Below are 16,328 nucleotides of genomic sequence, written 5' to 3'. Positions count from 1 at the left end.
CACTGGTTGTAAAACAGTTCTGGAACAGCAATCACACATATGGTAGAATAATAGTGCAACTCTGCACATAAAACATATATCTTGCAGGACTTTTCATTTTAATTAATGTTTGCCAGATTGCACACTGGATCTTATTTTAAATTCTTTCTTGACATCAGCTCTTGAGTATTGTTATGTGGACTGCCTGCAACTCTCAAAAAAATGTTTTCTTTTCCCTGCACTGAGCATTTTAGTGCACTAGTTAAATGGCATTTATTGGAATGGAAATTTATCCTGGGCTGTCTCACATTGAATGCCCATTATCCACTGCACAGGATATACAGTTCTGTGAACTTCATTGGAACTGAATATTGTCCAAGAAGTTAATCAGACTGTTCATTTGATACCAGCCAAGACAAATTGCTAACCCACAATGTCAGGTATATAAATGCATCGAAAGGCATGAATGATTCAACCATCAGGAAAAAAAATTATCTTCCTTTTCCTCCTTCCCTTCCCTACTCCCTTACTTTTTCATTCCTTTTCCTAACCTTTCCTACCATAACCTAATCTAACCTAACCTATCCTATAGAAACAGTTGTTTACATAGTAACAATTCCTTGCTTCCCCTGGTCTTTTGGGTCAATGATACCACTGACATGAAGTTCAGAGAGCTGACAGTTAGCCCTGTTATCTACATTAACTTTCTTAATGTGTTGCTGGTCTTTAAATTACATTGTATGTCCATGCATAATTCCCCACATTACAGTTTCATATGAACACAAAAACATAAAATACAGATACAGGAGAAAGCCAAATATGCCTCAAACTTGTCCTACCATTCAATAACATCATGGTTGAATATTTCTTTTAATTCCAATTTCTCCACTAGTTTCTTTTAATTTTCACTTCAGGAATATCTATAATGAATCACAATGTAGCATCCTCTGAGGCAAGAAAATTCTTTCTTAGGTAAGAATACCAAAAGGAATACACCCCAGTCTTAATACATATAGCAGCAAGACATCTGTGTTCTTATACGCCTACTTCCCTGAAGTAAAAGCTAGCATTTAAACCAACTACCTGCCATACACGTGTTAAATTTATTATTTATGTACAAGACCCAAACCCCTCTAAATTTGCCTGACTCACTCTTGTTTTTAAAAGAAATTGCACTTTTTCATTCTTCCTTTGATAATTTCGTAAAGGGCCGCTATACACTCTTTCCACTATTCTTGCCCAATTATTTAACTAGTTATCAGTTACTTCAGCATCTTCCTTACAGCTCAAGTTTCCATCTAATTGTATTATTGACAAATATGGATATGATACTTTCAGTCTTTTCGTCTAAGCCATTGATATATTGTAAATAGCTGAGGCTCCAATTCTGACATTGTGTCATGTCATTCCTTACACTCTGCCATTCTGCAAATTACCTACTTAATCCTGCCCCTTTACTTCCAGTCTGTGAGCTAATCCTCAACTCATACTGATATATTACTGCTAAGGTGTGAGCCGTCCTCTTGTGTAACACTTATGTGGCATCTTCTTAAAAGTCCTTTGAAAAATACATATATACCACATCAATGGTTCTCACTTATCTGCCCTCCTAGTTACTCTTCCATAAAGTTGAATAGATTTGTCAAACATGAGTTCATCTTAAACAAGCCATCTCTGCTTGTTCTTTTCTGAATCTGAAACCTTGCTGCAGAACTTTGGGGACTAGAGCCAAAAATATGGCTTAAAGCCATTTTTTTGTGACTGCCAACTGAACATAGGTATAATTAAACCTGAAAGTGGAAGACTTGTGCCATTGTGAAACTGTAACATCTTCAAACAGGGATTCTAATACTTGGAGTGTTTAGAGATACTTCGCAGTCCAGGAACATGGAAAAATTCTAATTGACTGGAGTGTGCTGTGTGCTGCATTATTTCACAGAGGTTGGGTTTCACTTTAAACACAATGGGGGATTCTTGTACATTCCAGGTGCAAAAGGTAAACATATCCAGCTAACTGCTGCAATAAAGTAGCATTTTGCCATGAGATTAAGGTTGATCTGATTGCCACCCATTACATGTGAAGCAACTTCCTAATCTGAATGAAGAAACTTCATATGCCCATCTGTCATACATTAAAAACAAGGGGAACAGCTATCCTGGCATTAAGCCCTGTTTTTCAGCATAACCCTTTACCATGGTAGAATCCTGCATCCAATGTATTTATATGTTCCACACCATCAGTAATGTGTCTTTTATTAACAATCACTTTGTGCCTATAAAATAGTACAGATGGCACAATGTCTATTTTGTCAGGTAATTTACGTATATACAGACTGTGTCCAACATGTTATGACAGGTACAAAATGCTCCACACCGCAAAATATTGAAAGAGTGGCATAAAAAGGAATATTATAAAGTGTAACAATGTTATAAATTATTGAAACAGCACAACTAATTGTTTAGATGCAAATTACAATTACATTAAAATGTAGGTTTTCCCTTCAAAATACATTTGCAAGTAAGTTTTTCTTTTAATGTCACAATAAATAAAACTGATAAGGCTTAATGTTCAAATATTTTTCACACAAAGAAAATTCCTGTATTAAAGTGATGACTAAACTTCATTGCCTCATGAAAGGCACTATGTGAATGCAAGTCCTTTTCTTTCTGAATGTAACTCATCAAAACTAGCTGGAAGTCTGGGGCACTGTCAGATAGATTCTCCATCTATTTAGTGTTTTTCTTACTTCGACTAACATTTCTCCTTGGCATTAGTGACACCCCTTTAGATAGGTGATTTGCATATTTGAAATAGGCCCTAATTAGTCATTAAAGGAAAGAACTTGATTTTATGCAGCACATTTCAAGTTAAGTAGGCAAAACATAGTAACATCCTGGATACAACTTCTTAGGACCACACTAGGATGTGGTTATTTCAGTCAGCTCATTTTAGAACATGAGAATCCAGAAGTTCTAGCATTGATGGAATTTATTTTAAGGAACTCTGACTGATAGTTGAAAGCAGGAATCAGATCTCTGGTGTCAGCTTCTTTCCTTCTCTTTTCTTGCTCGCATTTGGCCAATGCTTTGTTGTCAATGCTGGGATTTCGCCCTGAGAAGCTGACATACACAAGTTCTATGGAGGAAGATGAGAATCGGTGAAGGATCCAAGGCCTCATTTGCAAAGTGAATTGCACCAACTTTGATGTGGCATGAGAATGACTCTTTTACTTTTGCTTCCACCTCTGATTCAGTTTTAGTTGTGTTGGCATTCTACCAAAAGGTATGTGGGCAGTGGTAGCTAATTGGGCATTACCTGCTGATATGAGAATCCTGTTTTTTGTAAATAGAAATAATCTAAAGTTCATTTCAAGTGATGGAGATCTGACTATTTCTTGTGGCAGATTGTTCCATTTTGAAATTGTTCTTGAGAGAGATTTTTTACAAGCTGTCTTGGAAATAAATAGCCTTTGTAGTATGCATGGATGGCTACCTTGTATTTTATCATTGACAGAGGGCAGTTGGTACTGTCAATTCCCACCAGTTCAGTTCATAACATATAAATATGCTATAAACATTACCTGTCGCACTCTCAGCTACCCTCCCCCCCCAGCCCCAACCCCCTCCCATTTATCTCACCACCCCCTCAGCTCACAACCTCATTCCTGATGAAGGGCTTTTGCCTGAAACATCGACTGTCCTGCTCCTCGGATGTTGCCTGACTTGCTGTGATTTTCCAGCTACACACTCTTGACTCTAATCTACAGCAACTGCAGTCCTCACTTCCACGTAGTATAAACATGGTCAGACTATTGTCTCCGTCCTTTGCTTTAGTACTGTTTCCCATTCCAATCATTGATCAATCGGTGTATCTCTCATACAGATTTGTGCAGAATTGAGCAACACCTTTTTGGATTGCTTCAGTCTTATTTTAATATCCTTCCTCATATGAGGATCCTGCATGCAGCTTGCTTGTCCAGGATTACCAAATGTTTGGTCAGCTATAGCACTGACACTGTTGTAACATCAAAGATTCCTCTTCAGAAATTCCAAAAAACACTGTGTTTGCTTTGGATGTTATTGACTGAATGTGGAATCCGATAGAACATTATTTTGAAGATGAACTCTAGGTATGTACCTGTTGAAGAATTTGATTATAGAATTTAAAGTTGCGTGTTGGTGGATGTTTTTGTTGGTAAATATGACAGAGCATGATTAGAATCATTGCTGTACAGAAAGATGACTGGACTATTTCAGAAGGCCAGTTATTTGTTTCTAAAGAATCTGACTCCAAACTGGCCATAGAGTCATAGAGATGTGCAGCACGGAACCAGACCCTTTGGTCCAACCCGTCCATGCCGACCAGATATCCCAACCCAATCTAGTCCCATCTGCCAGCACCCATATTCCTCCAAACCCTTACTATTCATATACCCATCCAAATGCCTGTGTTGGTACCTTCCCACAGTTACATTATACTCACTGTCATCAGGTGTTATTTATCAGTTATTAGAAAGTCTTCATGCAGCAGGTGGATCTTGGACTGAAAGTCACTAATTTGTGTTCCTTAGTGATTTGGGGCTTTCTTCCGTCTCATTCCCACTGAAGTTCAGGGCCTAGATTGAGACCAAAGTATATTGCTTGGAAGCCAGCAGTAATTCTCCACACAAGCATTTGATAAGGAAATCTCCAATTGCTAACCAACTTTCAAACACAATTTCATATATATTTATATATGGAACAGGGTATAATTAATAATTAGAAATTATAATACAAGTATTTTGAAATTTATCTGTCTGTCTGGCTTCTTCTATACCTGTTTCTCAATGATTTTAACACCAACAGCAGTTTGTTATTCACTAAAACAGAAGGATAGCTTTCAGGATGTAAGCAATCGGAAGGCCTTCTGGTTGTATTGAGTTCCTTCAATTTCACCTAAGCCAATTACTACAGAGAGCACTTGCAACATAAGCAAGCTTTTTGCAGATTTCAGGTCATTAATTGCATGGTTAGTAACTTAAGTAGCTCAGTAATATTATTGTACCTATTGGCTTTGTATTCAAGGTTTTGATGAAATGCATCACATCTTGTAGAAACCACACAGAGCAGAATTGTTCTTTGCTGTGAGTGCACGAAAAAGAGAACATTTTAACCCTCATTTAACACACTCACCGGAGCAATTTCACTTCCATAATGTTCCTACTACTGCATATCCTATGCTCCTTCTGTGAACGGCGTTTGCTGGATTGTTCCTGTCATTTTCATGTTCCATCCAATCAACTCAATTCAGCTGTATTGTATAAATCTAATCGCCTGTATTCCTATCTGCAGTCTTTTCTTTCTTTTATCATGCATGTTTGTCTCCCAATTCTGACAACTATTTTTCTATCATTGATCGCGAGGAGCTTCTTTCACTGTTCTATCTTATTTGCAAAACTTTTCTGTTGTGACACTAAAAACTCATCTTAAAGATTTTCAGATATACTTGAGCATTTTCTAATGTGCATGTTATGAAGGACAATTTTGTTTGCCTTTAGAAATGTCAACTGTATAATTCTCATCTAGCAATAACCCTATAAAACGTAGCAGTTGCTGTAAGTATTCAACTTGTATTTAAGTCCCATTTCGATATTGGGAGTTGTGAGTTTGGAGAACTATTTCTTGTTTATGGGAGATTCAGGACTTATGGATCAAAACCCTGCTACTTTGGGGTTACACCACATTTACATATTTTGTTGTCAGCTTTGTTGGCCATGTGAATGGAGCTTCTGCCTAACCTGCGACCTCAGTTGTCATGATGGAGGATTCCCTAAGAAATTCCTCCTTTCAGATCCCAGAAATTTCATATGGAACCCATTCCATAATCGAAAGCCCACGTTTTGCCAGAATATCAGGAATCAATACCAGAACAAGTTAATCACCTTCCTTATTCAGAGTGGCTCTAGTAGATGCCAAAAATTGCAAATAAATGTTTTTCTTCTTCCTATTTAGGTCTTGGAAGGGCTATGCTGTTTTAACAGAGAAGGGCTGATTAACTTGGTTCTAATTGTGGTGACTTGCAGACACCAGGCACATACCATAAGTACGTAAATGCCCACGTCACTGGGTTCTGGGTTTGGTCTCCACCTTTAGACAGGAGCAAATTACTCCAAAATATTTAGACTGGCAGAGCACAGCCCCTGGAACCTCTAGCCTATGCAGGTCTTCAAAAGCTATACTTTCAGTGGATGATTTGTCAGCACATCTGTTTAATTTAGTTAAAAGATTTCAAGGTTTTTGCGACCACAAAGAAGTTAGGACAGGAGAAAGCATTGCTTTAAGCTCTTAAATCATACCCATCCGTGGCTAAGTTCAGGTAACTACATATCAGACTGACAAAAAGAAAATTTGGATTTCTTTTGTAATCAGAATGATTAATGATACAAAATTCACAAGAGTCACTAGTACAAGGGAGTCTGTTCTCACAGGCAGGAAACACCAGACAGCAGCTAAATACATTATTAAAACCAGACTGCTCAGTAGGACAGCAATAACTTTTTATATGTGTTGCACTTCGGACTCTCATTCCTCTGAATTCATTTCAATTCTATTCATGGATATACAATTTTGAAATAACCTGTTTAAAATTACTATCTATTTCATCATCTGATCCAACCTTACATTGAAAGAAAAATGCACATCATTATACTGTTAAAAACACAATGGCTCATGGATTTTTTTTTAATAGTGGCTGCAATTTGTGCTATCCATCCAACAAGACTTCGTTTTAAATAATCTACATTGTATTATACCTATCTATCCTCGTTACACCTTCACTTCAGAATGTGATGTTCATGCACTGTATTCACACTTGTCCTTACTTATTCATGCACAATATAATGAAGAAACCACACACAAACACTCACTGAGACACATTTCTGATATAAATATGTAAAATATATAGATCGGAAAATAGAAAGGTAGATTGAGACAGAGAAATCTTGCAGTTATATAGCACCTTTCACGACCTCAGGATGTCCCAAAGCCCTTCACGGCCAATGAAGTGCTTTTTGAATTGTAGTCACTGTTGTAATGTAAGAAATGACATAAAACTATTGCTGAAATTGGACATTAGTGCTTTTATGGTCCACAGAGTAAATTAAGTGTTTTAAACTCTTCAGTAAGAATGATGGTATATTAAATGTTTTATATATCATTGTGCTGAGGCAAAGAAAGGGAATCTGTGGATAAACAGGCCATAGTGCAACACTGTTACTGTTTACATTCAAGATAAATTGATTTGACACCATCTTGAGGCCAACTTAGAATAAGTACATTATGCTGGCACTTTGCAAGCTGTGCTGCGAACTCATGGGGGTTTATATTGGCAATCTGATGCTGGTAGTTTCTTTATTACTGTTTCTTAGTAATATAACATTACAGGTATAAAATAGCTATTAATGTATCTACATATAATGCAAACTGTATTACAGAATTTGTAACTTAAATTGTTGAATGTGTGATTTTACTGTACATTTTATTAATAATCACATGTTGAGGCTGAACCACTTCCCATTCTATGGTTGCACACGTTATGTCATATTTTCTGCCATTATAAGTTTCCATATTCACTTTGAAAATATATTTTGCCAAAGCAGTTGATCACTGATTGTACAACCTGTCATCCCTCACTACTAAGTTCCCTTAATTCTCTCAAAATGCTGTTTGAAAATGCTTTTCCTCCACCGCTTTCCCCAAATAGTTAAAGATTTTTAAAAAATTTAAAAATATCACACCTATTACAACAATGTAATCGGTTTTCCTTTAAGTTAATATAGGTGTCTTTTGAATGTCTTCTATAATTTTTTTATGTGACTGTATCAGCTTCCCCCAAAATCTTTGATTTAAAGTTAATACTTGTGTTGAGAACAATAGTAGAACGTAGGAGAAAATGAGGATTGAAGATCAGAGTCAAAACGTGTGGTGCTGGAAAAGCACAGCCGATCAGGCAGCATCTGAGGAGCAAGAGAGTTGACATTTCGAGCATAAGCTCATCAGGAATGTGGAGGAAGGCCCAAGGGTGTTGAGAGATAAATGGAAGGGGTGTGTGGCTGGGGGGGAAGGTAGCTGGAAATGCATTAGGTAGTTAAAGGTGGGGGGTGATGCTGATAGATCAGAGAGGAGGGTGGAATCGATAGGTGGGAAGGAAGATGGACAGGTAGGACAGTTCAAGAGGGTGGTGCCAAGTTGGAGGGATGGATCTGGGATAAGGTGAGGGGAGGGGAGATGAGGAAACTGATGAAAGCAACTTTGATCCCGTGTGTTTGGAAGGTCCCAAAGTGTAAGATGAGGCATTCCTCCTCCAGGAATCAGATGGCCAGAATCTGGCAGTGGAGGAGGCCCAGGACTTGCATGTCCTTGGCGGAGACTGTGAGGGAGTTGAACAGTTCAGCCACAGGGCGGTGGGGTTGTTTAGTGCATGTGTCCCAGACATGTTCGCTGAAGCATTCCGCAAGTTGGCATCCTGTCTCCTCAATGCAGAGGAGACCACATCGGCAGCAACAGACACAGGAGATGACGCATGGAGGTGCAGGAAAATCGCTGTTGGATGTGGTGGGATCCTTCAGGGTCTTGGATGGAGGTTAGGGGGGAATTGTGGGTGAAGATTTTGCATCTTTTGCGGTAGCAAGGAAAGGTGTCTGGAGTGAAGGGTGGTTTGGTGTGGAGCATGGACCTAACAAGGGAGTCATGGAGGGAATAGTCACTGAAGAACGCAGATAGGAGGGAAGTAGGAAATATATCTCTGGTAGTGGTGTCTGTTTGTAGGTGGCGGAAATGGCGGAGGATAATGCGCTGTGTCCAGAGGTTGGTGGGGTGCAAGGTGAGGACTGGGGGGGGGGCTTCTATCCTTGTTGTGATTGGGGGGATGGAGTTCATGGCGGAGGTGCAAAAAATGGCAGAGATGTGCTGGAGGGCATCATTGACCACGTGGAAGGTGAAATTGTGGTCCTCGAAAAAAGGAGACCATCTGCGATGTTCTATGGTGGAATTGGTCCTCCTGGGAGCAGTGCAGTGGAGGAATTGGGAATAAGGGATAGCATTTTTGCAGGACTTAGGGTGGGAGGAGGTGTAGTCCAGGTATCTTTGGGAGTTGGTGGGTTTGAAGTAGATGTCCATGTTGAGACCGTCGCCAAACATAGAGACTGAGAATTCCAGGAAGGGGAGGGAGGTGTCCAAGATGCTCCAGGTGAATTTGAGGTCAGAGTGAAAGGTGTTCCTGAAGTTAATGAACTGTTCAACATACTCGTCGGAGCACGAGGTGGTGCTGATTCAGTCATCAATGTAGCTCAGGAAAAGGTGTGGAATGGTGCCGGTGTAGCTGCGTAAAATGAACTGTTCCACATACCTGACAAAAAGGCAGACATAGAATCATTAGAGTCATAGCGATGTACAGCACAGAAACCCATCCATGCCGACCAGATATCCCAACCCAATCTAGTCCCACCTGCCAGCACCCGGCCCATATCCCTCCAAATCCCTCCCATTCATATAACCATCCAAATGCCTCTTAAATGTTGCAATTGTACCAGCTTCCACCACTTCCTCTGGCAGCTCATTCCATACACGTACCACCCTCTGTGTGAAAAAGTTGCCCCATAATTCTCTTTTATATCTTTCCCCTCTCACCCTAAACCTATGCCCTCTAGTTCTGGACTCCCTGACCCAGGAAAAAGACTTTGCCTATTTACCCTATCCATGCCCCTCATCATTTTGTAAACCTCTATAAGGTCACCCCTCAGGCTCCGATGCTCCAGGGAAAACAGCCCCAGCATGTTCAGTCTCTCCCTATAGCTGAAATCCTCCAATCCTGGCAACATCCTTGTAAATCTTTTCTGAACAGCTGGGGGACATGGCTACCCCTTAGGTCTGGAGGAAGTGTGAGGATTCAAAGGAGAAATTGTTGAGGGTGAGGACCGTTCAGCCGATCAAATGTTGGTGAAAGAATACTAGTTAAGACAGCAGGAGAGGGGGAAACAGAGGGTTTGGACCCCTTTGTCACAGTGGATGGATGTGTACAGGGACTGGATGACCATGGTGAAGATGAGGCATTGGGGCCAGGGAACCAAAAGTCATGGAGGAGGTGGAGGGCGTGGGTAGTGTCTCAAATGTATGTGGGGGAATATATGTGGATGCCTAGAGGAAGAACACCTCTTTTTTTTGCCTTGACACCCTCCAATATTGATTTAATCAGTTCCCTTATCTTGCCTCCCTCTGACCTATCACCATCATCCCCACCTTCATCTACCTATTGCACTCCCAACTATCCTCTCCCCGCAGTCCCATGCCCCTCCCATTTATCTCTCAACCCCCTTGGGCCATCCCCTCATTCCTGATGAAAGGCTTATGCTTGAAATGTCGACTGTCTTTCTCCTTGGATGCTGCCTGACAGGCTGTGTTTTTCCAGCACCTCACTTTTTGACTCTGATCTCCAGCCTGTGCAGTACTTATTTTCTCCTGACTGTTGATGATAGTATGTGTTGAATTTGATTTTGCATTTTGAGCAAGTGAAGTGACGTGAAGCCCCATATTTGCATTTTCACCATTCCCAAGTTTGGTAATCCATGTAAAACATTTATGTGAACCATTTTTTCCAACTGTGTGTCTAATGTTCCAAGACCTGGGGTCTTCAAAAAATAAAGAAGAAAAATTGGAGAAAATACCAGAAAGTGAAAAATACCAAAATAAATGTTTCCAAAAAACCTAAAATATGAAAGGTGTTCATGGTGCACTGTACTGTACTTCCTGCACTAGGAACAGCACACTGAGCATTTGTCACCTCCTAGATTGCTTATCACAATGATGGCAAATGGGTGTTCATTGTTGTTACAATCTTTGTGTTGGTGAGTCTTATTTTAAGGGTAAGTGTGACAAACGTAATATATTTCTTTATCAAGTTTTCTCCCCCAGATATATATTATATATATTAAACACATTGCCTCATTCTATCAGAAATAAGCTGTCAGTTTCCTCATGTTTCATAGAGGTTTCTGTCTGTGAGGCTGTGTGAGCTTTTTGAACAACTGAACCAAACTTGTCTTAATAATTAGCTACTTTGCCCTGTGGCACTACTCTTGTCCACTGCTAGCCCAATTCTCCCACTTGCCATAGCCAGAAATACTTCCTACTGTAGGGATATATCAGGATCCCAAGTGCAAGTGCCATCTTTTGACCCACAGGTGGGCACCAGGTCAAGCATTGGTTGTCCAGAGCTATCAATAGACAATAGTTGCAGGAGTAGGCCATTCGGCCCTTCGAGCCAGCACCACCATTAATTATGATCATAGCTGAACATCCACAATCAGTATCCTATTCCTGCCTTATCCCCATAACCCTTGATTCCACTATCCTTAAGAGCTCTATCCATCTCTTTCTTGAAAGTATCCAGAGACTTGGCCTCCACTGCCTTCTGGGGCAGAGCTTTCCATATGTCCACCACTCTCTGAGTGAAAATGTTTCTCCTCAACTCTGTTCTAAATGACCCACCCCTTATTTTTAAACTGTGTCCCCTGGTTCTGGACTTATCCATCAGCGGAAACATTCTTCCTGCCTCCAGAGTGTCCAATCCTTTAATAACCTTATACATCTCAATCAAATCCCCTCTCATCCTTCAAAACTCAAGCTTGTTCAAGCCCAGTCACTCCAATCTTTCAATATATGATAGGCCTGCCATGCTGGAAATCGACCTTGTGGACCTATGCTGCACTTCCTCAATAGCCAGAATGTCCTTCCTCAAGTTTGGAGACCAAAAATGTACACGATACTCCAGGTACAGTCTCACCAGAGCCCTGTACAGCTGCAGAAGGACCTCTGTTTCTATACTCAATACCTCATGTTATGATGGCCAGCAAGCCATTAGCTTGGTTCACTGCCTGCTGTACCTGCATGCTTGCTTTCATTGACTGGTGTATAAGCACACCTAGATCTCATTGTATTTCCCCTTTACTTAATGTGACTCCGTTTAGATAGTCATGTGCCTTCCTGTTCTTGCCACCAAAGTGGATAACCACACATTTATCCACATTAAACTGCATCTGCCATGCATCCGTCCACTCACCTAGCCTGTCCAAGTCACCCTGTATTCTCATAATATCCTCGTCGCATTTCACCCTGCCACCCAGCTTTGTGTCATTAGCAAATTTGCTAATATTACTTTTAATGCCTTCATCTATATCATTAGTGAATATTGTAAACAGTGCGGTCCCCATACTGAACCTTGTGGTGCCCCATTGGTCACTGTCTGCCATTCCAAAAGGGAGCCATTTATCACTACTCTTTGCTTCCTGTCAGCCAGCCAATTTTCAATCCAAGTCAGTATTTTGGCCCCAATACCATGTGCCCTAATTTTGCTCACTAATCTCCAATGTGGGACTTTATCAAAGGCTTTCTGAAAGTTCTAGTACACTACATCCACTGGCTCTCCCTTGTCCATCTTCATAGTTACATTCTCAAAAAATTCCAGAAGATTAGTCAAGCATGATTTTCCTCTTCATACATTCATGCTGACTCTGACTTATCCTGTTACTGCTATCCAAATGAGTTGTAATTTCATCTTTTATAATTGACTCCAGCATCTTTCCCACCACTGGCTAACCGGTCTATAATTCCCTGTTTTCTCTCTCCCTCCTTTCTTGAAAAGTTGGACAACATTAGCCACCCTCCAATCCACAGAAATTGATCCTGAATCTATAGAACATTGGAAAATAATTATCAATCCATCCACGATTTCTTGAGCCACCTCCTTAAGTATCCTGAGATGCAGACCATCAGATCCAAGGCACTTAATACATCTATCCAACACCAAATCCCTTCAGTTCATCCATTACACTACGACCTTCAGCCACTATTACATCTGGAAGATTGCTTGTGTCTTCCTCAGTGAAGACAGATCCAAAGTACCTATTCAACTCTTCTGCCATTTCCTTGTTCCCCATAATAAATTCACCCATTTCTGTCTTCGAGAGCCCAATTTTAGTCTTAACCATTATTTTCTTTTCACATACCTAAAAAAGCTTTTACTATCCTCCTTTTCATTTTCAGCCAGTTTGCCTTCATACCTCATTCTCTTCTCTGCATATTGCCTTTTTAGTTCCTCACCTATCCTTCACTACCAATGTAATGGCACAGCTTGCACAACCCAATGCCCCTTCTGGTACATAAGTGGCACAGCTGATACTTCATTGCACATACAACTGCATATTTCTACCTCAACCACAGTTTAAGCACCAGACTACACAACTTACTGGTCGTTTGTCACATTCCCTCTCACCAACCTCTAAATCACTGGTACGCTTTCCCCATTGCCTACTCTAGCAGACCAGTCAGTTTAACTTCAGTAGTGGAGAAACTTCTTGAAATAATTGTTCAGGAGAGAATTAATAGTCACGTGGAAAAATGTGGGTTAATTAGATAGAGCCGCATGCATTTCTAAAGGGAAAATAATGTTTAACTAATTTGCTGAAGTTTTTGACAACGTACCAGAGAAAGCTGAGAAGAGTAGTAATGTTAACATGGTGGGTAAAATGCATTTGACACAATGCCATACAACAGGCTTTTGAGAGAAGTTATAGTACATGGAATAAATTCAACAGGAGCAACGTTGTTTCCTATACAGGTATCCCCCGGCCTTTTGATAGTTCACTTTACGCAATTCGCTTTTATGAAAGACCTACATTAGTACCTGTTTTCGCGAATCCAAAGAGGATTTTCATTTTTACTAAAAGCGCCGATACATTTCCCCTTATAAATCATGCACCTTCGCTTTACTTTTAGCTTGCGAAAGGTTTCCTGGGAATGCTCTATCTTCAGATAGCGGGAGTTACCTGTCCCTTTACTAATTTTGTATCAAAGAATAGTGCTTCATGGATATTTTTCAGACTGGAAGAAAATTTGTGGTGGAGCGCCGAGGAATCGGCTTTGGGATCCTTGCTTTTCCCGATATGTGTTAATGATTAGATATTGGTATTCAGGGGACAGTTTCCAGTGGCTGGAGCTTTACCTTTAATGGCATTGGAAAGCCAAAGGTGAGTAAGCAGCTGTATAATCAACAAGCAATCCTGCTGAATCTTAATAAAATTCAGCTAAGTGTCAATTTTGGTGAATTTCATTGAGAGTTTCTCTCCTGGCCACTGTCAGGAGTTCCCATGGATCATGGCACTAGCACCATTTATAAATGTCAACCATCCAATTTGCCAAGTGCTGGCAGACCAGAACTGCTTTAAGGGATCATTTTATTTGCCCAGGCATTTTGGACAGAGGGCAATTGGGCTTTTGTTTTGCTGACAGTAACCTGGAGACTTAGGTTGAATGGAGACCGGTGAATAGAAAGCCAGGAATCCATAGTTACTCCACCTGCAGACTGCAAATTCATACCAGAATGAAGACTGACTGTGAAGTGGAATTTAAGAAGGTGCATATATAAAGGAACACAGTGCCATCCTGAATGGTTTCAGCAATGGCGGTTGCAACAGACTCAATGACTACTTCATCAATAATTAGGAACATTGGCTCATTCAAGAGGGGATGAGAGGCAGGTATGACTTACCTCTGCTGGTTCTTTTCTTTTCTCTCCTTAGCCTTGACCTACAAGAGACTGAGGGAGATGCGCTGATGACTGTAATACAAAGTTTGTGAGTGACATAGCAGTTCTAGTCAAATAGTTGGAAACATGTAGAAGCTATAAGATGTGGGTGTAGAGGCCTGTGCCAATGGTAAGTAAGTGAAAGTGAAGTGGAGCACATGAATGTTAGGCACGAGTCCTGATTGTTATAGATTGTGGGAGTTCAGTGCTAAGGAATGTGATCCATTAGCAAGTGTGTGAAGTTTCTGGTTCAGTAAATAAGAGATGGTATTTGAAGACACAGTCACTAACCTTGACCACTGAAGTCATTGAACTTTTTCACCAATGCAACAAATCCTTGGGGACCAAACTCTTTACACTGGCCACCTTGAATGTCCTTTCCCACTCCCTTCATATGTGACTTGCTGATCCGCTGAGGAAATAAGACCTCTCACCATTATCCACGTGGTGAACTGAGGTTACCAGTGTTGCAACAGAGAACCCAAGAGCCATCTCTCAGGCTTCATGCCTTATTGCTCCTCTTCTTTCTTTGTGAGAATCACTTTCAGAGACAGTTCTATCACCAGCTTAAGCCAAAGTACACCTTTTTCAGTGGTGCAGCTAGCTGTAAAAAGTGCAATCAGACTTTAATTGGTGCTTCACCTGATACTAACCTAAGTCCCCTGTTGAGTGTAGAACCACTGAACAATGTAGTCAGCACTGGGCATCACACAACAATCAAAGGATACTTGAAGTCACTTGAAGTGAAGTTTGCACATCACTTCCTTCAAATGTCAGCTAATTGTACACCACAGCCTAATTTTGAAGCAAAGGTATCAATGCATTGTTTTTAAGGGTACAACCTCTGGTTTTATTATAACTTAAAATAGCTTCAGGTTTCTGAACTCCAGCCTGGATTTACCTTATTGTGGGTTCATTTACTGTGTGCTTTACTCTTTTCTCTACCATTCTTCTTGCTCCTGTTGTGACGAACAGGTGCCCCATATAGAAGCATCTGTTCTGGGTTTGTATATCCTCATCCACAAGACAGTATGGCTTAACACTTCAACTGAGCACTCTCTTTGTTTTGATTATTCTTTCTTAGAAATTGGGATCACATTATGGTTATTATTATATTTAGGCTTGGTTAGGTTTTGTGCCATAGTCAGGTCATATGTTACATTATATTTCAGTGGAGATCCTCATTTGTCACTGCACTTTTAATGTAAATATCTGTTTGCGAATATAACCTACATATGCTGGCGGACTACTCTCATTAACCCCTTATGGTTGAGCAATGGTGAAACATGACTTCACAGTTAAAGATACACCTGCATTTATTTTCAATTAGGCTTTTAGTGAATGTGTTCTATTATAAAATATAGGAACATAAACTGCTTTAATCTATTACTGTCATCCCAAATCATCAAGTTATGATTTTAGCAGTTCATTGTAACCCACTCTGTTGTGTTACCCAGGTCATTATTACTGAGTTTTCCTTTCACTTCTATTGCAGATTGTTAAAGATCTGAACATTGATTTTGATTTAATTGAGATAAAATAATTGCAATGGTTTTAGGAAGTATTCTCCATTGGCCACCCCAGTGCTATAACGTGAACTCTCCCGTCACAATACTACTCTTTCTTGCACCTGGTAACATTCATTCTTCTCTGAGGTTGAAGTGAAAAATCCTTGAGATCTCATATTGCTGAACCGGGAGCAATTTGCATTGCATACTCACACAGCGACTAA

The sequence above is a fragment of the Chiloscyllium punctatum genome, chromosome 38, assembly GCF_047496795.1.
Source record: "Chiloscyllium punctatum isolate Juve2018m chromosome 38, sChiPun1.3, whole genome shotgun sequence".
NCBI lineage: Eukaryota > Metazoa > Chordata > Chondrichthyes > Orectolobiformes > Hemiscylliidae > Chiloscyllium > Chiloscyllium punctatum.
The sequence above is the reverse complement of the archived record's forward strand: the minus strand, read 5'-3'. Positions refer to the sequence as shown.